The sequence below is a fragment of the Phyllobates terribilis genome, unplaced genomic scaffold (genome assembly GCF_046119375.1).
Source record: "Phyllobates terribilis strain yellow unplaced genomic scaffold, ASM4611937v1 Scaffold_106__1_contigs__length_5700502, whole genome shotgun sequence".
Taxonomy (NCBI): Eukaryota; Metazoa; Chordata; class Amphibia; order Anura; family Dendrobatidae; genus Phyllobates; species Phyllobates terribilis.
This window is the reverse complement of record NW_027362866.1, coordinates 1531218-1558841: the sequence shown is the minus strand read 5'-3', so window position 1 is coordinate 1558841 and position 27624 is coordinate 1531218.

Sequence of the window (27624 nt, the reverse complement as noted above, 5' to 3'; positions counted from 1 at the left end):
TTTCCCCTATCTGAAAGTCTGATAAACGCCGGAAAAATGACTACGTCGAAAAAAAAATTTTTTTCAACTTTTTTCAATTTTACCCCTGTGGGATATATATTCTACCCACACACATTTGGTACTCTCCTGGGGTACCCTCACACATATTATTCCCTAATTTAGTGGATATTTTCACAAAAAAGTGAAATTTTCAAAAATCCAGAAAATTGGCTGAAAACGTCTAAATATCAAGGACTCACTGGGCGAATCGCTCTGGAACTGAAATCGGAACTCTCACTGACATTTCCCCTATCTGAAGGTCTGATAAACGCTGGAAAAATGACTAAGTACAAAAAAAAAATGTTTTTAACTTTTTTCAATTTCACCCCCGTGGGATATATATTCTACCCACACACATTTGGAACTCTCCTGGGGTATCCTCACACATATTATTCCCTCATTTAGTGGATATTTTCACAAAAAAGTGAAATTTTCAAAAATCCAAAATATTGGCTGAAAACGACTAAATATCAAGGACTCATTGGGCGAATCGCTCTGGAACTGAAATCGGAACACTCACTGACATTTCCCCTATCTGAAAGTCTGATAAACGCCGGAAAAATGACTAAGTACAAAAAAAAAATGTTTTCAACTTTTTTCAATTTTACCCCCGTGGGATATATATTCTACCCACACACATTTGGAACTCTCCTGGGGTATCCTCACACATATTATTCCCTCATTTAGTGGATATTTTCACAAAAAAGTGAAATTTTCAAAAATCCAAAATATTGGCTGAAAACGACTAAATATCAAGGACTCATTGGGCGAATCGCTGTGGAACTGAAATCGGAACGCTCACTGACATTTCCCCTATCTGAAAGTCTGATAAACGATGGAAAAATGACTAAGTACAAAAAAAAAATTTTTCAACTTTTTTCAATTTCACCCCCGTGGGATATATATTCTACCCACACACATTTGGAACTCTCCTGGGGTATCCTCACACATATTATTCCCTCATTTAGTGGATATTTTCACAAAAAAGTGAAATTTTCAAAAATCCAAAATATTGGCTGAAAACGACTAAATATCAAGGACTCATTGGGCGAATCGCTCTGGAACTGAAATCGGAACACTCACTGACATTTCCCCTATCTGAAAGTCTGATAAACGCCGGAAAAATGACTAAGTACAAAAAAGAAAATGTTTTCAACTTTTTTCAATTTTACCCCCGTGGGATATATATTCTACCCACACTCATATGGAACTCTCCTGGGGTATCCTCACACATATTATTCCCTCATTTAGTTGATATTTTCACAAAAAAGTGAAATTTTCAAAAATCCAAAATATTGGCTGAAAACGACTAAATATCAAGGACTCATTGGGCGAATCGCTCTGGAACTGAAATCGGAACACTCACTGACATTTCCCCTATCTGAAAGTCTGATAAACGCCGGAAAAATGACTAAGTACAAAAAAAAATTTTTTAAACTTTTTTCAATTTTACCCCCGTGGGATATATATTCTACCCACACACATTTCGAACTCTCCTGGGGTACCCTCACACATATTATTCCCTCATTTAGTGGATATTTTCACAAAAACGTGAAATTTTCAAAAATCCAGAAAATTGGCTGAAAACGACTGAATATCAAGGACTCATTGCGCGAATCGCTCTGGAACTGAAATCCGAACGCTCACTGACATTTCCCCTATCTGAAAGTCTGATAAACGCCGGAAAAATGACTAAGTCCCCCAAAAAAAATTTTTCAACTTTTTTCAATTTTACCCCCGTGGGATATATATTCTACCCACACACATTTGGAACTATCTTGGGGTATCCTCACACATATTATTCCATCATTTAGTGGATATTTTCACAAAAACGTGAAATTTTCAAAAATCTAGACAATTGGCTGAAAACGACTAAATATCAAGGACTCATTGGGCGAATCGCTCTGGAACTGAAATCGGAATGCTCACTGACATTTCCCCTATCTGAAAGTCTGATAAGCGCTGGAAAAATGACTAAATACAAAAAAAAATGTTTTCAACTTTTTTCAATTTCACCCCCGTGGGATATATATTCTACCCACACACATTTGGAACTCTCCTGGGGTATCCTCACACATATTATTCCCTCATTTAGTGGATATTTTCACAAAAAAGTGAAATTTTCAAAAATCCAAAATATTGGCTGAAAACGACTAAATATCAAGGACTCATTGGGCGAATCGCTCTGGAACTGAAATCGGAACACTCACTGACATTTCCCCTATCTGAAAGTCTGATAAACGCCGGAAAAATGACTAAGTACAAAAAAAAAATGTTTTCAACTTTTTTCAATTTTACCCCCGTGGGATACATATTCTACCCACACACATTTGGAACTCTCCTGGGGTATCCTCACACATATTATTCCCTCATTTAGTGGATATTTTCACAAAAAAGTGAAATTTTCAAAAATCCAAAATATTGGCTGAAAATGACTAAATATCAAGGACTCATTGGGCGAATCGCTCTGGAACTGAAATCGGAACACTCACTGACATTTCCCCTATCTGAAAGTCTGATAAACGCCGGAAAAATGACTAAGTACAAAAAAAAAAATTTTTTAAACTTTTTTCAATTTTACCCCCGTGGGATATATATTCTACCCACACACATTTCGAACTCTCCTGGGGTACCCTCACACATATTATTCCCTCATTTAGTGGATATTTTCACAAAAACGTGAAATTTTCGAAAATCCAGAAAATTGGCTGAAAACGACTCAATATCAAGGACTCATTGCGCGAATCGCTCTGGAACTGAAATCCGAACGCTCACTGACATTTCCCCTATCTGAAAGTCTGATAAACGCCGGAAAAATGACTAAGTACAAAAAAAAAAATGTTTTCAACTTTTTTCAATTTTACCCCCGTGGGATATATATTCTACCCACACTCATTTGGAACTCTCCTGGGGTATCCTCACACATATTATTCCCTCATTTAGTGGATATTTTCACAAAAAAGTGAAATTTTCAAAAATCCAAAATATTGGCTGAAAACGACTAAATATCAAGGACTCATTGGGCGAATCGCTCTGGAACTGAAATCGGAACACTCACTGACATTTCCCCTATCTGAAAGTCTGATAAACGGCGGAAAAATGACTAAGTCCAAAAAAAAATTTTTTTCAACTTTTTTCAATTTTATCCCCGTGGGATATATATTCTACCCACACACATTTGGTACTCTCCTGGGGTACCCTCACACATATTATTCCCTCATTTAGTGGATATTTTCACAAAAACGTGAAATTTTCAAAAATCCAGAAAATTGGCTGAAAACGACTAAATATCAAGGACTCATTGGGCGAATCGCTCTGGAACTGAAATCGGAACACTCACTGACATTTCCCTTATCTGAAAGTCTGATAAACGCCGGAAAAATGACTAAGTCCCCCCAAAAAAATTTTTCAACTTTTTTCAATTTTACCCCCGTGGGATATATATTCTACCCACACACATTTGGAACTATCTTGGGGTATCCTCACACATATTATTCCATCATTTAGTGGATATTTTCACAAAAACGTGAAATTTTCAAAAATCCAGAAAATTGGCTGAAAACGACTAAATATCAAGGACGCATTGGGCGAATCGCTCTGGAACTGAAATCGGAATGCTCACTGACATTTCCCCTATCTGAAAGTCTGATAAGCACTGGAAAAATGACTAAGTACAAAAAAAAATGTTTTCAACTTTTTTCAATTTCACCCCCGTGGGATATATATTCTACCCACACACATTTGGAACTCTCCTGGGGTATCCTCACACATATTATTCCCTCATTTAGTGGATATTTTCACAAAAAAGTGAAATTTTCAAAAATCCAAAATATTGGCTGAAAACGACTAAATATCAAGGACTCATTGGGCGAATCGCTCTGGAACTGAAATCGGAACACTCACTGACATTTCCCCTATCTGAAAGTCTGATAAACGCCGGAAAAATGACTAAGTACAAAAAAAAAATTTTTCAACTTTTTTCAATTTCACCCCCGTGGGATATATATTCTACCCACACACATTTGGAACTCTCCTGGGGTATCCTCACACATATTATTCCCTCATTTAGTGGATATTTTCATAAAAAAGTGAAATTTTCAAAAATCCAAAATATTGGCTGAAAACGACTAAATATCAAGGACTCATTGGGCGAATCGCTCTGGAACTGAAATCGGAACACTCACTGACATTTCCCCTATCTGAAAGTCTGATAAACGCCGGAAAAATGACTAAGTACAAAAAAAAAATTTTTTAAACTTTTTTCAATTTTACCCCCGTGGGATATATATTCTACCCACACACATTTCGAACTCTCCTGGGGTACCCTCACACATATTATTCCCTCATTTAGTGGATATTTTCACAAAAACGTGAAATTTTCAAAAATCCAGAAAATTGGCTAAAAACGACTCAATATCAAGGACTCATTGCGCGAATCGCTCTGGAACTGAAATCCGAACGCTCACTGACATTTCCCCTATCTGAAAGTCTGATAAACGCCGGAAAAATGACTAAGTACAAAAAAAAAATGTTTTCAACTTTTTTCAATTTTACCCCCGTGGGATTTATATTCTACCCACACAAATTTGGAACTCTCCTGGGGTATCCTCACACATATTATTCCCTCATTTAGTGGATATTTTCACAAAAAAGTGAAATTTTCAAAAATCCAAAATATTGGCTGAAAACAACTAAATATCAAGGACTCATTGGGCGAATCGCTCTGGAACTGAAATCGGAACACTCACTGACATTTCCCCTATCTGAAAGTCTGATAAACGGCGGAAAAATGACTAAGTCCAAAAAAAAATTTTTTTTTCCTTTTTTCAATTTTACCCCCGTGGGATATATATTCTACCCACACACATTTGGAACTCTTCTGGGGTACCCTCACACATATTATTCCCTCATTTAGTGGATATTTTCACAAAAAAGTGAAATTTTCAAAAATCCAAAATATTGGCTGAAAACGACTAAATATCAAGGACTCATTGGGCGAATAGCTCTGGAACAGAAATCGAAACACTCACTGACATTTCCCCTATCTGAAAGTCTGATAAACGCCGGAAAAATGACTAAGTACAAAAAAAAAATAATTTCCAACTTTTTTCAATTTTACTCCCGTGGGATATATATTCTACCCACACACATTTGGAACTCTCCTGGGGTATCCTCACACATATTATTCCCTCATTTAGTGGATATTTTCACAAAAAAAGTGAAATTTTCAAAAATCCAAAATATTGGCTGAAAACGACTAAATATCAAGGACTCATTGGGCGAATCGCTCTGGAACTGAAATCGGGACACTCACTGACATTTCCCCTATCTGAAATTCTGATAAATGGCGGAAAAATGACTAAGTCCAAAAAAAAATTTTTTTTTACTTTTTTCAATTTTACCCCCGTGGGATATATATTCTACCCACACACATTTGGAACTCTCCTGGGGTACCCTCACACATATTATTCCCTCATTTAGTGGATATTTTCACAAAAACGTGAAATTTTCAAAAATCCAGAAAATTGGCTGAAAACGACTAAATATCAAGGACTCATTGGGCGAATCGCTCTGGAACTGAAATCGGAACGCTCACTGACATTTCCCCTACCTGAAAGTCTGATAAACGCCGGAAAAATAACTAAGTACAAAAAAAAAATGTTTTCAACTTTTTTCAATTTTACCCCCGTGGGATATATATTCTACCCACACACATTTGGTACTCTCCTGGGGTACCCTCACACATATTATTCCCTAATTTAGTGGATATTTTCACAAAAAAGTGAAATTTTCAAAAATCCAGAAAATTGGCTGAAAATGACTAAATATCAAGGACTCATTGGGCGAATCGCTCTGGAACTGAAATCGGAACGCTCACTGACATTTCCCCTATCTGAAAGTCTGATAAACGCTGGAAAAATGACTAAGTACAAAAAAAAAATGTTTTTAACTTTTTTCAATTTCACCCCCGTGGGATATATATTCTACCCACACACATTTGGAACTCTCCTGGGGTATCCTCACACATATTATTCCCTCATTTAGTGGATATTTTCACAAAAAAGTGAAATTTTCAAAAATCCAAAATATTGGCTGAAAACGACTAAATATCAAGGACTCATTGGGCGAATCGCTCTGGAACTGAAATCGGAAAGCTCACTGACATTTCCCCTATCTGAAAGTCTGATAAACGCCGGAAAAATGACTAAGTACAAAAAAAAAAATGTTTTCAACTTTTTTCAATTTTACCCCCGTGGGATATATATTCTACCCACACACATTTGGAACTCTCCTGGGGTATCCTCCACATATTATTCCCTCATTTAGTGGATATTTTCACAAAAAAGTGAAATTTTCAAAAATCCAAAATATTGTCTGAAAACGACTAAATATCAAGGAATCATTGGGCGAATCGCTCTGGAACTGAAATCGGAACACTCGCTGACATTTCCCCTATCTGAAAGTCTGATAAACGCCGGAAAAATGACTAAGTACAAAAAAAAAATGTTTTCAACTTTTTTCAATTTTACCCCCGTGGGATATATATTCTACCCACACACATTTGGTACTCTCCTGGGGTACCCTCACACATATTATTCCCTAATTTAGTGGATATTTTCACAAAAAAGTGAAATTTTCAAAAATCCAGAAAATTGGCTGAAAACGACTAAATATCAAGGACTCATTGGGCGAATCGCTCTGAAACTGAAATCGGAACGCTCACTGACATTTCCCCTATCTGAAAGTCTGATAAACGCTGAAAAAATGACTAAGTACAAAAAAAATGTTTTTAACTTTTTTCAATTTCACCCCCGTGGGATATATATTCTACCCACACACATTTGGAACTCTCCTGGGGTATCCTCACACATATTATTCCCTCATTTAGTGGATATTTTCACAAAAAAGTGAAATTTTCAAAAATCCAAAATATTGGCTGAAAACTACTAAATATCAAGGACTCATTGGGCGAATCGCTCTGGAACTGAAATTGGAACGCTCACTGACATTTCCCCTATCTGAAAGTCTGATAAACGCCGGAAAAATGACTAAGTACAAAAAAAAAATTTTTTTCAACTTTTTTCAATTTTACCCCCGTGGGATATATATTCTACCCACACACATTTGGAACTCTCCTGGGGTATCCTCCACATATTATTCCCTCATTTAGTGGATATTTTCACAAAAAAGTGAAATTTTCAAAAATCCAAAATATTGTCTGAAAACAACTAAATATCAAGGAGTCATTGGGCGAATCGCTCTGGAACTGAAATCGGAACACTCACTGACATTTCCCCTATCTGAAAGTCTGATAAACGCCGGAAAAATGACTAAGTACAAAAAAAAATTTGTTTTCAACTTTTTTCAATTTTACCCCCGTGGGATATATATTCTACCCACACACATTTGGTACTCTCCTGGGGTACCTCACACATATTATTCCCTCATTTAGTGGATATTTTCCCAAAAAAGTGTAATTTTCAAAAATCCATAAAATTGGCTGAAAACGACTAAATATCAAGGACTCATTGGGCGAATCGCTCTGTAACTGAAATCGGATCACTCACTGACATTTCCCCTATCTCAAAGTCTGATAAACGCCGGAAAAATGACTAAGTCCAAAAAAAATATTTTTTTAACTTTTTTCAATTTTTACCCCCGTGGGATATATATTCTACCCACACACATTTGGAACTCTCCTGGGGTTCCCTCACACATATTATTCCCTCATTTAGTGGATATTTTCACAAAAACGTGAAATTTTCAAAAATCCAAAATATTGGCTGAAAACAACTAAATATCAAGGACTCATTGGGCGAATCGCTCTGGAACTGAAATCGGAACGCTCACTGACATTTCCCCTATCTGAAAGTCTGATAAACGCTGGAAAAATGACTAAGTCCCCAAAAAAAATTTTTCAACTTTTTTCAATTTTACCCCCGTGGGATATATATTCTACCCACACACATTTGGAACTCTCCTGGGGTAACCTCACACATATTATTCCCTCATTTAGTGGATATTTTCACAAAAAAGTGAAATTTTCAAAAATCCAAAAGATTGGCTGAAAACGACTAAATATCAAGGACTCATTGGGCGAATCGCTCTGGAACTGAAATCGGAACACTCACTGACATTTCCCCTATCTGAAAGTCTGATAAACGCCGGAAAAATGACTAAGTACAAAAAAAAAATGTTTTCAACCTTTTTCAATTTTACCCCCGTGGGATATATATTCTACCCACACACATTTGGAACTCTCCTGGGGTAACCTCACACATATTATTCCCTAATTTAGTGGATATTTTCACAAAAAAGTGAAATTTTCAAAAATCCAAAATATTGGCTGAAAACGACTAAATATCAAGGACTCATTGGGCGAATCGCTCTGGAACTGAAATCGGAACACTCACTGACATTTCCCCTATCTGAAAGTCTGATAAACGCCGGAAAAATGACTAAGTCCAAAAAAAAAATGTTTTCAACTTTTTTCAATTTTACCCCTGTGGGATATATATTCTACCCACACACATTTGGTACTCTCCTGGGGTACCCTCACACATATTATTCCCTAATTTAGTGGATATTTTCACAAAAAAGTGAAATTTTCAAAAATCCAGAAAATTGGCTGAAAACGACTAAATATCAAGGACACATTGGGCGAATCGCTCTGGAACTGAAATCGGAACGCTCACTGACATTTCCCCTATCTGAAAGTCTGATAAACGCTGGAAAAATGACTAAGTACAAAAAAAATGTTTTTAACTTTTTTCAATTTCACCCCCGTGGGATATATATTCTACCCACACACATTTGGAACTCTCCTGGGGTACCCTCACACATATTATTCCCTCATTTAGTGGATATTTTCACAAAAACGTGAAATTTTCAAAAATCCAAAATATTGGCTGAAAACAACTAAATATCAAGGACTCATTGGGTGAATCGCTCTGGAACTGAAATCGGAACGCTCACTGACATTTCCCCTATCTGAAAGTCTGATAAACGCTGGAAAAATGACTAAGTCCCCAAAAAAAATTTTTCAACTTTTTTCAATTTTACCCCCGTGGGATATATATTCTACCCACACACATTTGGAACTCTCCTGGGGTAACCTCACACATATTATTCCCTCATTTAGTGGATATTTTCACAAAAAAGTGAAATTTTCAAAAATCCAAAAGATTGGCTGAAAACGACTAAATATCAAGGACTCATTGGGCGAATCGCTCTGGAACTGAAATCGGAACACTCACTGACATTTCCCCTATCTGAAAGTCTGATAAACGCCGGAAAAATGACTAAGTCCAAAAAAAAAATGTTTTCAACTTTTTTCAATTTTACCCCTGTGGGATATATATTCTACCCACACACATTTGGAACTCTCCTGGGGTTCCCTCACACATATTATTCCCTCATTTAGTGGATATTTTCACAAAAACGTGAAATTTTCAAAAATCCAAAATATTGGCTGAAAACAACTAAATATCAAGGACTCATTGGGCGAATCGCTCTGGAACTGAAATCGGAACGCTCACTGACATTTCCCCTATCTGAAAGTCTGATAAACGCTGGAAAAATGACTAAGTCCCCAAAAAAAATTTTTCAACTTTTTTCAATTTTACCCCCGTGGGATATATATTCTACCCACACACATTTGGAACTCTCCTGGGGTAACCTCACACATATTATTCCCTCATTTAGTGGATATTTTCACAAAAAAGTGAAATTTTCAAAAATCCAAAAGATTGGCTGAAAACGACTAAATATCAAGGACTCATTGGGCGAATCGCTCTGGAACTGAAATCGGAACACTCACTGACATTTCCCCTATCTGAAAGTCTGATAAACGCCGGAAAAATGACTAAGTACAAAAAAAAAATGTTTTCAACCTTTTTCAATTTTACCCCCGTGGGATATATATTCTACCCACACACATTTGGAACTCTCCTGGGGTAACCTCACACATATTATTCCCTAATTTAGTGGATATTTTCACAAAAAAGTGAAATTTTCAAAAATCCAAAATATTGGCTGAAAACGACTAAATATCAAGGACTCATTGGGCGAATCGCTCTGGAACTGAAATCGGAACACTCACTGACATTTCCCCTATCTGAAAGTCTGATAAACGCCGGAAAAATGACTAAGTCCAAAAAAAAAATGTTTTCAACTTTTTTCAATTTTACCCCTGTGGGATATATATTCTACCCACACACATTTGGTACTCTCCTGGGGTACCCTCACACATATTATTCCCTAATTTAGTGGATATTTTCACAAAAAAGTGAAATTTTCAAAAATCCAGAAAATTGGCTGAAAACGACTAAATATCAAGGACACATTGGGCGAATCGCTCTGGAACTGAAATCGGAACGCTCACTGACATTTCCCCTATCTGAAAGTCTGATAAACGCTGGAAAAATGACTAAGTACAAAAAAAATGTTTTTAACTTTTTTCAATTTCACCCCCGTGGGATATATATTCTACCCACACACATTTGGAACTCTCCTGGGGTACCCTCACACATATTATTCCCTCATTTAGTGGATATTTTCACAAAAACGTGAAATTTTCAAAAATCCAAAATATTGGCTGAAAACAACTAAATATCAAGGACTCATTGGGTGAATCGCTCTGGAACTGAAATCGGAACGCTCACTGACATTTCCCCTATCTGAAAGTCTGATAAACGCTGGAAAAATGACTAAGTCCCCAAAAAAAATTTTTCAACTTTTTTCAATTTTACCCCCGTGGGATATATATTCTACCCACACACATTTGGAACTCTCCTGGGGTAACCTCACACATATTATTCCCTCATTTAGTGGATATTTTCACAAAAAAGTGAAATTTTCAAAAATCCAAAAGATTGGCTGAAAACGACTAAATATCAAGGACTCATTGGGCGAATCGCTCTGGAACTGAAATCGGAACACTCACTGACATTTCCCCTATCTGAAAGTCTGATAAACGCCGGAAAAATGACTAAGTCCAAAAAAAAAATGTTTTCAACTTTTTTCAATTTTACCCCTGTGGGATATATATTCTACCCACACACATTTGGTACTCTCCTAGGGTATCCTCACACATATTATTCCCTCATTTAGTGGATATTTTCACAAAAAAGTGAAATTTTCAAAAATCCAAAATATTGGCTGAAAAAGACTAAATATCAAGGACTCATTGGGCGAATCGCTCTGGAACTGAAATCGGAACACTCACTGTCATTTCCCCTATCTGAAAGTCTGATAAACGCCGGAAAAATGACTAAGTACAAAAAAAAAAAAATTTCCAACTTTTTTCAATTTTACTCCCGTGGAATATTTATTCTACCCACACACATTTGGAACTCTCCTGGGGTATCCTCCACATATTATTCCCTCATTTAGTGGATATTTTCACAAAAAAGTGAAATTTTCAAAAATCCAAAATATTGTCTGAAAACGACTAAATATCAAGGAATCATTGGGCGAATCGCTCTGGAACTGAAATCGGAACACTCACTGACATTTCCCCTATCTGAAAGTCTGATAAACGCCGGAAAAATGACTAAGTACAAAAAAAAAATTTTTTTCAACTGTTTTCAATTTTACCCCCGTGGGATATATATTCTACCCACACACATTTGGAACTCTCCTGGGGTATCCTCCACATATTATTCCCTCATTTAGTGGATATTTTCACAAAAAAGTGAAATTTTCAAAAATCCAAAATATTGTCTGAAAACAACTAAATATCAAGGAATCACTGGGCGAATCGCTCTGGAACTGAAATCGGAACACTCACTGACATTTCCCCTATCTGAAAGTCTGATAAACGCCGGAAAAATGACTAAGTACAAAAAAAAAATTTTTTTCAACTTTTTTCAATTTTACCCCCGTGGGATATATATTCTACCCACACACATTTGGAACTCTCCTGGGGTATCCTCCACATATTATTCCCTCATTTAGTGGATATTTTCACAAAAAAGTGAAATTTTCAAAAATCCAAAATATTGTCTGAAAACAACTAAATATCAAGGAGTCATTGGGCGAATCGCTCTGGAACTGAAATCGGAACACTCACTGACATTTCCCCTATCTGAAAGTCTGATAAACGCCGGAAAAATGACTAAGTACAAAAAAAAATTTGTTTTCAACTTTTTTCAATTTTACCCCCGTGGGATATATATTCTACCCACACACATTTGGTACTCTCCTGGGGTACCTCACACATATTATTCCCTCATTTAGTGGATATTTTCCCAAAAAAGTGTAATTTTCAAAAATCCATAAAATTGGCTGAAAACGACTAAATATCAAGGACTCATTGGGCGAATCGCTCTGTAACTGAAATCGGAACACTCACTGACATTTCCCCTATCTGAAAGTCTGATAAACGCCGGAAAAATGACTAAGTCCAAAAAAAATATTTTTTTAACTTTTTTCAATTTTACCCCCGTGGGATATATATTCTACCCACACACATTTGGAACTCTCCTGGGGTACCCTCACACATATTATTCCCTCATTTAGTGGATATTTTCACAAAAACATGAAATTTTCAAAAATCCAAAATATTGGCTGAAAACAACTAAATATCAAGGACTCATTGGGCGAATCGCTCTGGAACTGAAATCGGAACGCTCACTGACATTTCCCCTATCTGAAAGTCTGATAAACGCTGGAAAAATGACTAAGTCCCCAAAAAAAATTTTTCAACTTTTTTCAATTTTACCCCGTGGGATATATATTCTACCCACACACATTTGGAACTCTCCTGGGGTACCCTCACACATATTATTCCCTCATTTAGTGGATATTTTCACAAAAAAGTGAAATTTTCAAAAATCCAAAATATTGGCTGAAAACGACTAAATATCAAGGACTCATTGGGCGAATCGCTCTGGAACTGAAATCGGAACGCTCACTGACATTTCCCCTATCTGAAAGTCTGATAAACGCCGGAAAAATGACTAAGTCCCCCCAAAAAAATTTTTCAACTTTTTTCAATTTTACCCCCGTGGGATATATATTCTACCCACACACATTTGGAACTCTCCTGGGGTATCCTCCACATATTATTCCCTCATTTAGTGAATATTTTCACAAAAAAGTGAAATTTTCAAAAATCCAAAATATTGTCTGAAAACAACTAAATATCAAGGAGTCATTGGGCAAATCGCTCTGGAACTGAAATCGGAACACTCACTGACATTTCCCCTATCTGAAAGTCTGATAAACGCCGGAAAAATGACTAAGTACAAAAAAAAATTTGTTTTCAACTTTTTTCAATTTTACCCCCGTGGGATATATATTCTACCCAAACACATTTGGTACTCTCCTGGGGTACCTCACACATATTATTCCCTCATTTAGTGGATATTTTCCCAAAAAAGAGTAATTTTCAAAAATCCATAAAATTGGCTGAAAACGACTAAATATCAAGGACTCATTGGGCGAATCGCTCTGTAACTGAAATCGGAACACTCACTGACATTTCCCCTTTCTGAAAGTCTGATAAACGCCGGAAAAATGACTAAGTCCAAAAAAAATATTTTTTTAACTTTTTTCAATTTTACCCCCGTGGGATATATATTCTACCCACACACATTTGGAACTCTCCTGGGGTACCCTCACACATATTATTCCCTCATTTAGTGGATATTTTCACAAAAACGTGAAATTTTCAAAAATCCAAAATGTTGGCTGAAAACAACTAAATATCAAGGACTCATTGGGCGAATCGCTCTGGAACTGAAATCGGAACGCTCACTGACATTTCCCCTATCTGAAAGTCTGATAAACGCTGGAAAAATGACTAAGTCCCCAAAAAAAATTTTTCAACTTTTTTCAATTTTACCCCGTGGGATATATATTCTACCCACACACATTTGGAACTCTCCTGGGGTACCCTCACACATATTATTCCCTCATTTAGTGGATATTTTCACAAAAAAGTGAAATTTTCAAAAATCCAGAAAATTGGCTGAAAACGACTAAATATCAAGGACTCATTGGGCGAATCGCTCTGGAACTGAAATCGGAACGCTCACTGACATTTCCCCTATCTGAAAGTCTGATAAACGCAGGAAAAATGACTAAGTACAAAAAAAAATGTTTTTAACTTTTTTCAATTTCACCCCCGTGGGATATATATTCTACCCACACACATTTGGAACTCTCCTGGGGTATCCTCACACATATTATTCCCTCATTTAGTGGATATTTTCACAAAAAAGAGAAATTTTCAAAAATCCAAAATATTGGCTGAAAACGACTAAATATCAAGGACTCATTGGGCGAATCGCTCTGGAACTGAAATCGGAACGCTCACTGACATTTCCCCTATCTGAAAGTCTGATAAACGCCGGAAAAATGACTAAGTCCCCCCAAAAAAATTTTTCAACTTTTTTCAATTTTACCCCCGTGGGATATATATTCTACCCACACACATTTGGAACTCTCCTGGGGTATCCTCCACATATTATTCCCTCATTTAGTGGATATTTTCACAAAAAAGTGAAATTTTCAAAAATCCAAAATATTGTCTGAAAACAACTAAATATCAAGGAATCATTGGGCGAATCGCTCTGGAACTGAAATCGGAACACTCACTGACATTTCCCCTATCTGAAAGTCTGATAAACGCCGGAAAAATGACTAAGTACAAAAAAAAAATTTTTTTCAACTTTTTTCAATTTTACCCCCGTGGGATATATATTCTACCCACACACATTTGGAACTCTCCTGGGGTATCCTCCACATATTATTCCCTCATTTAGTGGATATTTTCACAAAAAAGTGAAATTTTCAAAAATCCAAAATATTGTCTGAAAACAACTAAATATCAAGGAGTCATTGGGCGAATCACTCTGGAACTGAAATCGGAACACTCACTGACATTTCCCCTATCTGAAAGTCTGATAAACGCCGGAAAAATGACTAAGTACAAAAAAAAATTTGTTTTCAACTTTTTTCAATTTTACCCCCGTGGGATATATATTCTACCCACACACATTTGGTACTCTCCTGGGGTACCTCACACATATTATTCCCTCATTTAGTGGATATTTTCCCAAAAAAGTGAAATTTTCAAAAATCCATAAAATTGGCTGAAAACGACTAAATATCAAGGACTCATTGGGCGAATCGCTCTGTAACTGAAATCAGAACACTCACTGACATTTCCCCTATCTGAAAGTCTGATAAACGCCGGAAAAATGACTAAGTCCAAAAAAAATATTTTTTTAACTTTTTTCAATTTTACCCCCGTGGGATATATATTCTACCCACACACATTTGGAACTCTCCTGGGGTACCCTCACACATATTATTCCCTCATTTAGTGGATATTTTCACAAAAACGTGAAATTTTCAAAAATCCAAAATATTGGCTGAAAACAACTAAATATCAAGGACTCATTGGGCGAATCGCTCTGGAACTGAAATCGGAACGCTCACTGACATTTCCCCTATCTGAAAGTCTGATAAACGCTGGAAAAATGACTAAGTCCCCAAAAAAAATTTTTCAACTTTTTTCAATTTTACCCCGTGGGATATATATTCTACCCACACACATTTGGAACTCTCCTGGGGTACCCTCACACATATTATTCCCTCATTTAGTGGATATTTTCACAAAAAAGTGAAATTTTCAAAAATCCAGAAAATTGGCTGAAAACGACTAAATATCAAGGACTCATTGGGCGAATCGCTCTGGAACTGAAATCCGAACGCTCACTGACATTTCCCCTATCTGAAAGTCTGATAAACGCCGGAAAAATGACTAAGTCCCCCCAAAAAAATTTTTCAACTTTTTTCAATTTTACCCCCGTGGGATATATATTCTACCCACACACATTTGGAACTCTCCTGGGGTATCCTCACACATATTATTCCCTCATTTAGTGGATATTTTCACAAAAAAGTGAAATTTTCAAAAATCCAAAATATTGGCTGAAAACGACTAAATATCAAGGACTCATTGGGCGAATCGCTCTGGAACTGAAATCGGAACACTCACTGACATTTCCCCTATCTGAAAGTCTGATAAACGCCGGAAAAATGACTAAGTACAAAAAAAAATGTTTTCAACCTTTTTCAATTTTACCCCCGTGGGATATATATTCTACCCACACACATTTGGAACTCTCCTGGGGTAACCTCACACATATTATTCCCTCATTTAGTGGATATTTTCACAAAAAAGTGAAATTTTCAAAAATCCAAAATATTGGCTGAAAACGACTAAATATCAAGGACTCATTGGGCGAATCGCTCTGGAACTGAAATCGGAACACTCACTGACATTTCCCCTATCTGAAAGTCTGATAAACGCCGGAAAAATGACTAAGTCCAAAAAAAAAATGTTTTCAACTTTTTTCAATTTTACCCCCGTGGGATATATATTCTACCCACACTCATTTGGAACTCTCCTGGGGTATCCTCACACATATTATTCCCTCATTTAGTGGATATTTTCACAAAAAAGTGAAATTTTCAAAAATCCAAAACATTGTCTGAAAACGACTAAATATCAAGGAATAATTGGGCGAATCGCTCTGGAACTGAAATCGGAACACTCGCTGATATTTCCCCTATCTGAAAGTCTGATAAACGCCGGAAAAATGACTAAGTCCAAAAAAAAATTTTTTTCAACTTTTTTCAATTTTACCCCCGTGGGATATATATTCTACCCACACACATTTGGTACTCTCCTGGAGTACCCTCACACATATTATTCCCTAATTTAGTGGATATTTTCACAAAAAAGTGAAATTTTCAAAAATCCAGAAAATTGGCTGAAAACGACTAAATATCAAGGACTCATTGGGCGAATCGCTCTGGAACTGAAATCGGAACGCTCACTGACATTTCCCCTACCTGAAAGTCCGATAAACGCCGGAAAAATAACTAAGTACAAAAAAAAAATGTTTTCAACTTTTTTCAATTTTACCCCCATGGGATATATATTCTACCCACACACATTTGGAACTCTCCTGGGGTAACCTCACACATATTATTCCCTCATTTAGTGGATATTTTCACAAAAAAGTGAAATTTTCAAAAATCCAAAATATTGGCTGAAAACGACTAAATATCAAGGACTCATTGGGCGAATCGCTCTGGAACTGAAATCGGAACACTCACTGACATTTCCCCTATCTGAAAGTCTGATAAACGCCGGAAAAATGACTAAGTCCAAAAAAAAAATGTTTTCAACTTTTTTCAATTTTACCCCCGTGGGATATATATTCTACCCACACTCATTTGGAACTCTCCTGGGGTATCCTCACACATATTATTCCCTCATTTAGTGGATATTTTCACAAAAAAGTGAAATTTTCAAAAATCCAAAATATTGTCTGAAAACGACTAAATATCAAGGAATCATTGGGCGAATCGCTCTGGAACTGAAATCGGAACACTCACTGACATTTCCCCTATCTGAAAGTCTGATAAACGCCGGAAAAATGACTAAGTACAAAAAAAAAATTTTTTTCCACTTTTTTCAATTTTACCCCCGTGGGATATATATTCTACCCACACACATTTGGAACTCTCCTGGGGTATCCTCCACATATTATTCCCTCATTTAGTGGATATTTTCACAAAAAAGTGAAATTTTCAAAAATCCAAAATATTGTCTGAAAACAACTAAATATCAAGGAATCATTGGGCGAATCGCTCTGGAACTGAAATCGGAACACTCACTGACATTTCCCCTATCTGAAAGTCTGATAAACGCCGGAAAAATGACTAAGTACAAAAAAAAAATTTTTTTCAACTTTTTTCAATTTTACCCCCGTGGGATATATATTCTACCCACACACATTTGGTACTCTCCTGGGGTACCCTCACACATATTATTCCCTAATTTAGTGGATATTTTCACAAAAAAGTGAAATTTTTAAAAATCCAGAAAATTGGCTGAAAACGACTAAATATCAAGGACTCATTGGTCGAATCGCTCTGGAACTGAAATCGGAACGCTCACTGACATTTCCCCTATCTGAAAGTCTGATAAACGCCGGAAAAATGACTAAGTCCCCAAAAAAAAATTTGTTTTCAACTTTTTTCAATTTTGCCCCCGTGGGATATATATTCTACCCACACACATTTGGTACTCTCCTGGGGTACCTCACACATATTATTCCCTCATTTAGTGGATATTTTCCCAAAAAAGTGTAATTTTCAAAAATCCATAAAATTGGCTGAAAACGACTAAATATCAAGGACTCATTGGGCGAATCGCTCTGTAACTGAAATCGGAACACTCACTGACATTTCCCCTATCTGAAAGTCTGATAAACGCCGGAAAAATGACTAAGTCCAAAAAAAAATTTTTTTTAACTTTTTTCAATTTTACCCCCGTGGGATATATATTCTACCCAAACACATTTGGAACTCTCCTGGGGTACCCTCACACATATTATTCCCTCATTTAGTGGATATTTTCACAAAAACGTGAAATTTTCAAAAATCCAAAATATTGGCTGAAAACAACTAAATATCAAGGACTCATTGGGCGAATCGCTCTGGAACTGAAATCGGAACGCTCACTGACATTTCCCCTATCTGAAAGTCTGATAAACGCTGGAAAAATGACTAAGTCCCCAAAAAAAATTTTTCAACTTTTTTCAATTTTACCCCGTGGGATATATATTCTACCCACACACATTTGGAACTATCTTGGGGTATCGTCACACATATTATTCCCTCATTTAGTGGATATTTTCACAAAAAAGTGAAATTTTCAAAAATCCAAAATATTGGCTGAAAACGACTAAATATCAAGGACTCATTGGGAGAATCGCTCTGGAACTGAAATCGGAACGCTCACTGACATTTCCCCTATCTGAAAGTCTGATAAACGCTGGAAAAATGACTAAGTACAAAAAAAATGTTTTTAACTTTTTTCAATTTCACCCCCGTGGGATATATATTCTACCCACACACATTTGGAACTCTCCTGGGGTATCCTCACACATATTATTCCCTCATTTAGTGGATATTTTCACAAAAAAGTGAAATTTTCAAAAATCCAAAATATTGGCTGAAAACGACTAAATATCAAGGACTCATTGGGCGAATCGCTCTGGAACTGAAATCAGAACACTGACTGACATTTCCCATATCTGAAAGTCTGATAAACGCCGGAAAAATGACTAAGTCCAAAAAAAAAATTTTTTAAACTTTTTTCAATTTTACCCCCGTGGGATATATATTCTACCCACACACATTTGGAACTCTTCTGGGGTACCCTCACACATATTATTCCCTCATTTAGTGGATATTTTCACAAAAACGTGAAATTTTCAAAAATCCAGAAAATTGGCTGAAAACGACTAAATATCAAGGACTCATTGGGCGAATCGCTCTGGAACTGAAATCGGAACACTCACTGACATTTCCCCTATCTGAAAGTCTGATAAACGCCGGAAAAATGACTAAGTCCAAAAAAAAAATGTTTTCAACTTTTTTCAATTTTACCCCCGTGGGATATATATTCTACCCACACTCATTTGGAACTCTCCTGGGGTATCCTCACACATATTATTCCCTCATTTAGTGGATATTTTCACAAAAAAGTGAAATTTTCAAAAATCCAAAATATTGTCTGAAAACAACTAAATATCAAGGAATCATTGGGCGAATCGCTCTGGAACTGAAATCGGAACACTCACTGACATTTCCCCTATCTGAAAGTCTGATAAACGCCGGAAAAATGACTAAGTCCCCCAAAAAAATTTTTTCACCTTTTTTCAATTTTACCCCCGTGGGATATATATTCTACCCACACACATTTGGAACTCTCCTGGGGTATCCTCACACATATTATTCCCTCATTTACTGGATATTTTCACAAAAAAGTGAAATTTTCAAAAATCCAAAATATTGGCTGAAAACGACTAAATATCAAGGACTCATTGGGCGAATCGCTCTGGAACTGAAATCGGAACGCTCACTGACATTTCCACTATCTGAAAGTCTGATAAACGCTGGAAAAATGACTAAGTACAAAAAAAAAATGTTTTTAACTTTTTTCAATTTCACCCCCGTGGGATATATATTCTACCCACACACATTTGGAACTCTCCTGGGGTATCCTCACACATATTATTCCCTCATTTAGTGGATATTTTCACAAAAAAGTGAAATTTTCAAAAATCCAAAATATTGGCTGAAAACGACTAAATATCAAGGACTCATTGGGCGAATCGCTCTGGAACTGAAATCGGAACACTCACTGACATTTCCCATATCTGAAAGTCTGATAAACGCCGGAAAAATGACTAAGTACAAAAAAAAAATTTTTTAAACTTTTTTCAATTTTACCCCCGTGGGATATATATTCTACCCACACACATTTGGAACTCTCCTGGGGTACCCTCACACATATTATTCCCTCATTTAGTGGATATTTTCACAAAAACGTGAAATTTTCAAAAATCCAGAAAATTGGCTGAAAACGACTCAATATCAAGGACTCATTGGGCGAATCGCTCTGGAACTGAAATCGGAACGCTCACTGACATTTCCCCTACCTGAAAGTCTGATAAACGCCGGAAAAATAACTAAGTACAAAAAAAAAATGTTTTCAACTTTTTTCAATTTTACCCCCGTGGGATATATATTCTACCCACACACATTTGGAACTCTCCTGGGGTATCCTCACACATATTATTCCCTCATTTAGTGGATATTTTCACAAAAAAAGTGAAATTTTTGAAAAATCTAAAATATTGGCTGAAAACGACTAAATATCAAGGACTTATTGGGCGAATCGCTCTGGAACTGAAATCGGAACACTCGCTGACATTTCCCCTATCTGAAAGTCTGATAAACGCTGGAAAAATGACTAAGTCCAAAAAAAAATTTTTTTCAACTTTTTTCAATTTTACCCCCGTGGGATATATATTCTACCCACACACATTTGGTACTCTCCTGGGGTACCCTCACACATATTATTCCCTAATTTAGTGGATATTTTCACAAAAAAGTGAAATTTTCAAAAATCCAGAAAATTGGCTGAAAACGACTAAATATCAAGGACTTATTGGGCGAATCGCTCTGGAACTGAAATCGGAACGCTCACTGACATTTCCCCTATCTGAAAGTCTGATAAACGCTGGAAAAATGACTAAGTACAAAAAAAAAATGTTTTTAACTTTTTTCAATTTCACCCCCGTGGGATATATATTCTACCCACACACATTTGGAACTCTCCTGGGGTATCCTCACACATATTATTCCCTCATTTAGTGGATATTTTCACAAAAAAGTGAAATTTTCAAAAATCCAAAATATTGGCTGAAAACGACTAAATATCAAGGACTCATTGGGCGAATCGCTCTGGAACTGAAATCGAAACGCTCACTGACATTTCCCCTATCTGAAAGTCTGATAAACGCTGGAAAAATGACTAAGTACAAAAAAAAAAATGTTTTTAACTTTTTTCAATTTCACCCCCGTGGGATATATATTCTACCCACACACATTTGGAACTCTCCTGGGGTATCCTCACACATATTATTCCCTCATTTAGTGGATATTTTCACAAAAACGTGAAATTTTCAAAAATCCAGAAAATTGGCTGAAAACGACTCAATATCAAGGACTCATTGGGCGAATCGCTCTGGAACTGAAATCGGAACGCTCACTGACATTTCCCCTACCTGAAAGTCTGATAAACGCCGGAAAAATAACTAAGTACAAAAAAAAAATGTTTTCAACTTTTTTCAATTTTACCCCCGTGGGATATATATTCTACCCACACACATTTGGAACTCTCCTGGGGTATCCTCCACATATTATTCCCTCATTTAGTGGATATTTTCACAAAAAAGTGAAATTTTCAAAAATCCAAAATATTGTCTGAAAACGACTAAATATCAAGGAATCATTGGGCGAATCGCTCTGGAACTGAAATCGGAACACTCGCTGACATTTCCCCTATCTGAAAGTCTGATAAACGCTGGAAAAATGACTAAGTCCAAAAAAAAATTTTTTTCAACTTTTTTCAATTTTACCCCCGTGGGATATATATTCTACCCACACACATTTTATACTCTCCTGGGGTACCCTCACACATATTATTCCCTAATTTAGTGGATATTTTCACAAAAAAGTGAAATTTTCAAAAATCCAGAAAATTGGCTGAAAACGACTAAATATCAAGGACTTATTGGGCGAATCGCTCTGGAACTGAAATCGGAACGCTCACTGACATTTCCCCTATCTGAAAGTCTGATAAACGCTGGAAAAATGACTAAGTACAAAAAAAAAATGTTTTTAACTTTTTTCAATTTCACCCCCGTGGGATATATATTCTACCCACACACATTTGGAACTCTCCTGGGGTATCCTCACACATATTATTCCCTCATTTAGTGGATATTTTCACAAAAAAGTGAAATTTTCAAAAATCCAAAATATTGGCTGAAAACGACTAAATATCAAGGACTCATTGGGCGAATCGCTCTGGAACTGAAATCGAAACGCTCACTGACATTTCCCCTATCTGAAAGTCTGATAAACGCTGGAAAAATGACTAAGTACAAAAAAAAAATGTTTTTAACTTTTTTCAATTTCACCCCCGTGGGATATATATTCTACCCACACACATTTGGAACTCTCCTGGGGTATCCTCACACATATTATTCCCTCATTTAGTGGATATTTTCACAAAAAAGTGAAATTTTCAAAAATCCAAAATATTGGCTGAAAACGACTAAATTTCAAGGACTCATTGGGCGAATCGCTCTGGAACTGAAATCGGAACACTCACTGACATTTCCCATATCTGAAAGTCTGATAAACGCCGGAAAAATGACTAAGTCCAAAAAAAAAATTTTTTAAACTTTTTTCAATTTTACCCCCGTGGGATATATATTCTACCCACACACATTTGGAACTCTCCTGGGGTACCCTCACACATATTATTCCCTCATTTAGTGGATATTTTCACAAAAACGTGAAATTTTCAAAAATCCAGAAAATTGGCTGAAAACGACTCAATATCAAGGACTCATTGGGCGAATCGCTCTGGAACTGAAATCGGAACGCTCACTGACATTTCCCCTACCTGAAAGTCTGATAAACGCCGGAAAAATAACTAAGTACAAAAAAAAAAATGTTTTCAACTTTTTTCAATTTTACCCCCGTGGGATATATATTCTACCCACACACATTTGGAACTCTCCTTGGGTATCCTCTCACATATTATTCCCTCATTAAGTGGATATTTTCACAAAAAAGTGAAATTTTCAAAAATCTAAAATATTGGCTGAAAACGACTAAATATCAAGGACTTATTGGGCGAATCGCTCTGGAACTGAAATCGGAACACTCACTGACATTTCCCCTGTCTGAAAGTCTGATAAATGCCGGAAAAATGACTAAATCCAAAAAAAAATTGTTTTCAACTTTTTTCAATTTTACCCCCGTGGGATATATATTCTACCCACACACATTTGGAACTCTCCTGGGGTATCCTCACACATATTATTCCCTCATTTAGTGGATATTTTCACAAAAAAGTGAAATTTTCAAAAATCCAAAATATTGGCTGAAAACGACTAAATATCAAGGACTCATTGGGCGAATCGCTCTGGAACTGAAATCGGAATGCTCACTGACATTTCCCCTATCTGAAAGTCTGATAAACGCCGGAAAAATTACTAAGTCCAAAAAAAATTTGTTTTCAACTTTTTTCAATTTTACCCCCGTGGGATATATATTCTACCCACACACATTTGGAACTCTCCTGGGGTATCCTCACACATATTATTCCCTCATTTAGTGGATATTTTCACAAAAAAGTGAAATTTTCAAAAATCCAAAATATTGGCTGAAAACGACTAAATATCAAGGACTCATTGGGCGACTCGCTCTGGAACTGAAATCGGAATGCTCACTGACATTTCCCCTATCTGAAAGTCTGATAAACGCCGGAAAAATGACTAAGTCCCCCCAAAAAAATTTTTCAACTTTTTTCAATTTTACCCCCGTGGGATATATATTCTACCCACACACATTTGGAACTCTCCTGGGGTACCCTCACACATATTATTCCCTCATTTAGTGGATATTTTCACAAAAACGTGAAATTTTCAAAAATCCAGAAAATTGGCTGAAAACGACTCAATATCAAGGACTCATTGCGCGAATCGCTCTGGAACAGAAATCGGAACACTCACTGACATTTCCCCTATCTGAAAGTCTGATAAACGCCGGAAAAATGACTAAGTACAAAAAAAAAATGTTTTCAACTTTTTTCAATTTTACCCCCGTGGGATATATATTCTACCCACACACATTTGGAACTCTCCTGGGGTATCCTCCACATATTATTCCCTCATTTAGTGGATATTTTCACAAAAAAGTGAAATTTTCAAAAATCCAAAATATTGGCTGAAAACAACTAAATATCAAGGACTCATTGGGCGAATCGCTCTGGAACTGAAATCGGAACGCTCACTGACATTTCCCCTATCTGAAAGTCTGATAAACGCCGGAAAAATGACTAAGTCCAAAAAAAAAATTTTTTAAACTTTTTTCTATTTTACCCCCGTGGGATATATATTCTACCCACACACATTTGGAACTCTCCTGGGGTACCCTCACACATATTATTCCCTCATTTAGTGGATATTTTTACAAAAACGTGAAATTTTCAAAAATCCAAAATATTGGCTGAAAACAACTAAATATCAAGGACTCATTGGGCGAATCGCTCTGGAACTGAAATCGGAACGCTCACTGACATTTCCCCTATCTGAAAGTCTGATAAACGCTGGAAAAATGACTAAGTCCCCAAAAAAAATTTTTCAACTTTTTTCAATTTTACCCCCGTGGGATATATATTCTACCCACAAACATTTGGAACTATCTTGGGGTATCCTCACACATATTATTCCCTCATTTAGTGGATATTTTCACAAAAAAGTGAAATTTTCAAAAATCCAAAATATTGGCTGAAAACGACTAAATATCAAGGACTCATTGAGAGAATCGCTCTGGAACTGAAATCGGAACGCTCACTGACATTTCCCCTATCTGAAAGTCTGATAAACGCTGGAAAAATGACTAAGTACAAAAAAATTGTTTTTAACTTTTTTCAATTTCACCCCCGTGGGATATATATTCTACCCACACACATTTGGAACTCTCCTGGGGTATCCTCACACATATTATTCCCTCATTTAGTGGATATTTTCACAAAAAAGTGAAATTTTCAAAAATCCAAAATATTGTCTGAAAACGACTAAATATCAAGGAATCATTGGGCGAATCGCTCTGGAACTGAAATCGGAACACTCACTGACATTTCCCCTATCTGAAAGTCTGATAAACGTCGGAAAAATGACTAAGTACAAAAAAAAAATTTTTTTCAACTTTTTTCAATTTTACCCCCGTGGGATATATATTCTACCCACACACATTTGGAACTCTCCTGGGGTATCCTCCACATATTATTCCCTCATTTAGTGGATATTTTCACAAAAAAGTGAAATTTTCAAAAATCCAAAATATTGTCTGAAAACGACTAAATATCAAGGAATCATTGGGCGAATCGCTCTGGAACTGAAATCGGAACACTCACTGACATTTCCCCTATCTGAAAGTCTGATAAACGCCGGAAAAATGACTAAGTACAAAAAAAAAATTTTTTTCAACTTTTTTCAATTTTACCCCCGTGGGATATATATTCTACCCACACACATTTGGAACTCTCCTGGGGTACCCTCACACACATTATTCCCTCATTTTGTGGATATTTTCACAAAAACGTGAAATTTTCAAAAATCCAAAATATTGGCTGAAAACAACTAAATATCAAGGACTCATTGGGCGAATCGCTCTGGAACTGAAATCGGAACGCTCACTGACATTTCCCCTATCTGAAAGTCTGATAAACGCTGGAAAAATGACTAAGTCCCCCAAAAAAATTTTTCAACTTTTTTCAATTTTAACCCGTGGGATATATATTCTACCCACACACATTTGGAACTATCTTGGGGTATCCTCACACATATTATTCCCTCATTCAGTGGATATTTTCACAAAAAAGTGAAATTTTCAAAAATCCAAAATATTGGCTGAAAACGACTAAATATCAAAGACTCATTGGGAGAATCGCTCTGGAACTGAAATCGGAATGCTCACTGACATTTCCCCTATCTGAAAGTCTGATAAACGCCGGAAAAATGACTAAGTCCAAAAAAAATTTGTTTTCAACTTTTTTCAATTTTACCCCCGTGGGATATATATTCTACCCACACACATTTGGAACTCTCCTGGGGAACCCTCACACATATTATTCCCTCATTTAGTGGATATTTTCACAAAAAAAGTGAAATTTTCAAAAATCCAGAAAATAGGCTGAAAACGACTAAATATCAAGGACACATTGGGCGAATCGCTCTGGAACTGAAATCGGAACACTCACTGACATTTCCCCTGTCTGAAAGTCTGATAAATGCCGGAAAAATGACTAAGTCCAAAAAAAAAATTTTTTAAACTTTTTTCTATTTTACCCCCGTGGGATATATATTCTACCCACACACATTTGGAACTCTCCTGGGGTACCCTCACACATATTATTCCCTCATTTAGTGGATATTTTCACAAAAACGTGAAATTTTCAAAAATCCAAAATATTGGCTGAAAACAACTAAATATCAAGGACTCATTGGGCGAATCGCTCTGGAACTGAAATCGGAACGCTCACTGACAGTTCCCCTATCTGAAAGTCTGATAAACGCTGGAAAAATGACTAAGTCCCCCAAAAAAATTTTTCAACTTTTTTCAATTTTACCCCCGTGGGATATATATTCTACCCACACACATTTGGAACTATCTTGGGGTATCCTCACACATATTATTCCCTCATTTAGTGGATATTTTCACAAAAAAGTGAAATTTTCAAAAATCCAAAATATTGGCTGAAAACGACTAAATATCAAGGACTCATTGAGAGAATCGCTCTGGAACTGAAATCGGAACGCTCACTGACATTTCCCCTATCTGAAAGTCTGATAAACGCCGGAAAAATGACTAAGTCCAAAAAAAAAATTTTTTCAACTTTTTTCAATTTTACCCCCGTAGGATATATATTCTACCCACACACATTTGGAGCTCTCCTGGGGGAACCTCACACATATTATTCCCCCATTTAGTGGATATTTTCACAAAAAAGTGAAATTTTCAAAAATCCAAAATATTGGCTGAAAACAACTAAATATCAAGGACTCATTGGGCGAATCGCTCTGGAACTGAAATCGGAACGCTCACTGACATTTCCCCTATCTGAAAGTCTGATAAACGCCGGAAAAATGACTAAGTCCCCCAAAAAAAATTTTTCAACTTTTTTCAATTTTACCCCCGTGGGATATATATTCTACCCACACACATTTGGAACTCTCCTGTGGTACCCTCACACATATTATTCCCTCATTTAGTGGATATTTTCACAAAAACGTGACATTTTCAAAAATCCAGAAAATTGGCTGAAAACGACTCAATATCAAGGACTCATTGCGCGAATCGCTCTGGAACAGCAATCGGAACACTCACTGACATTTCCCCTAT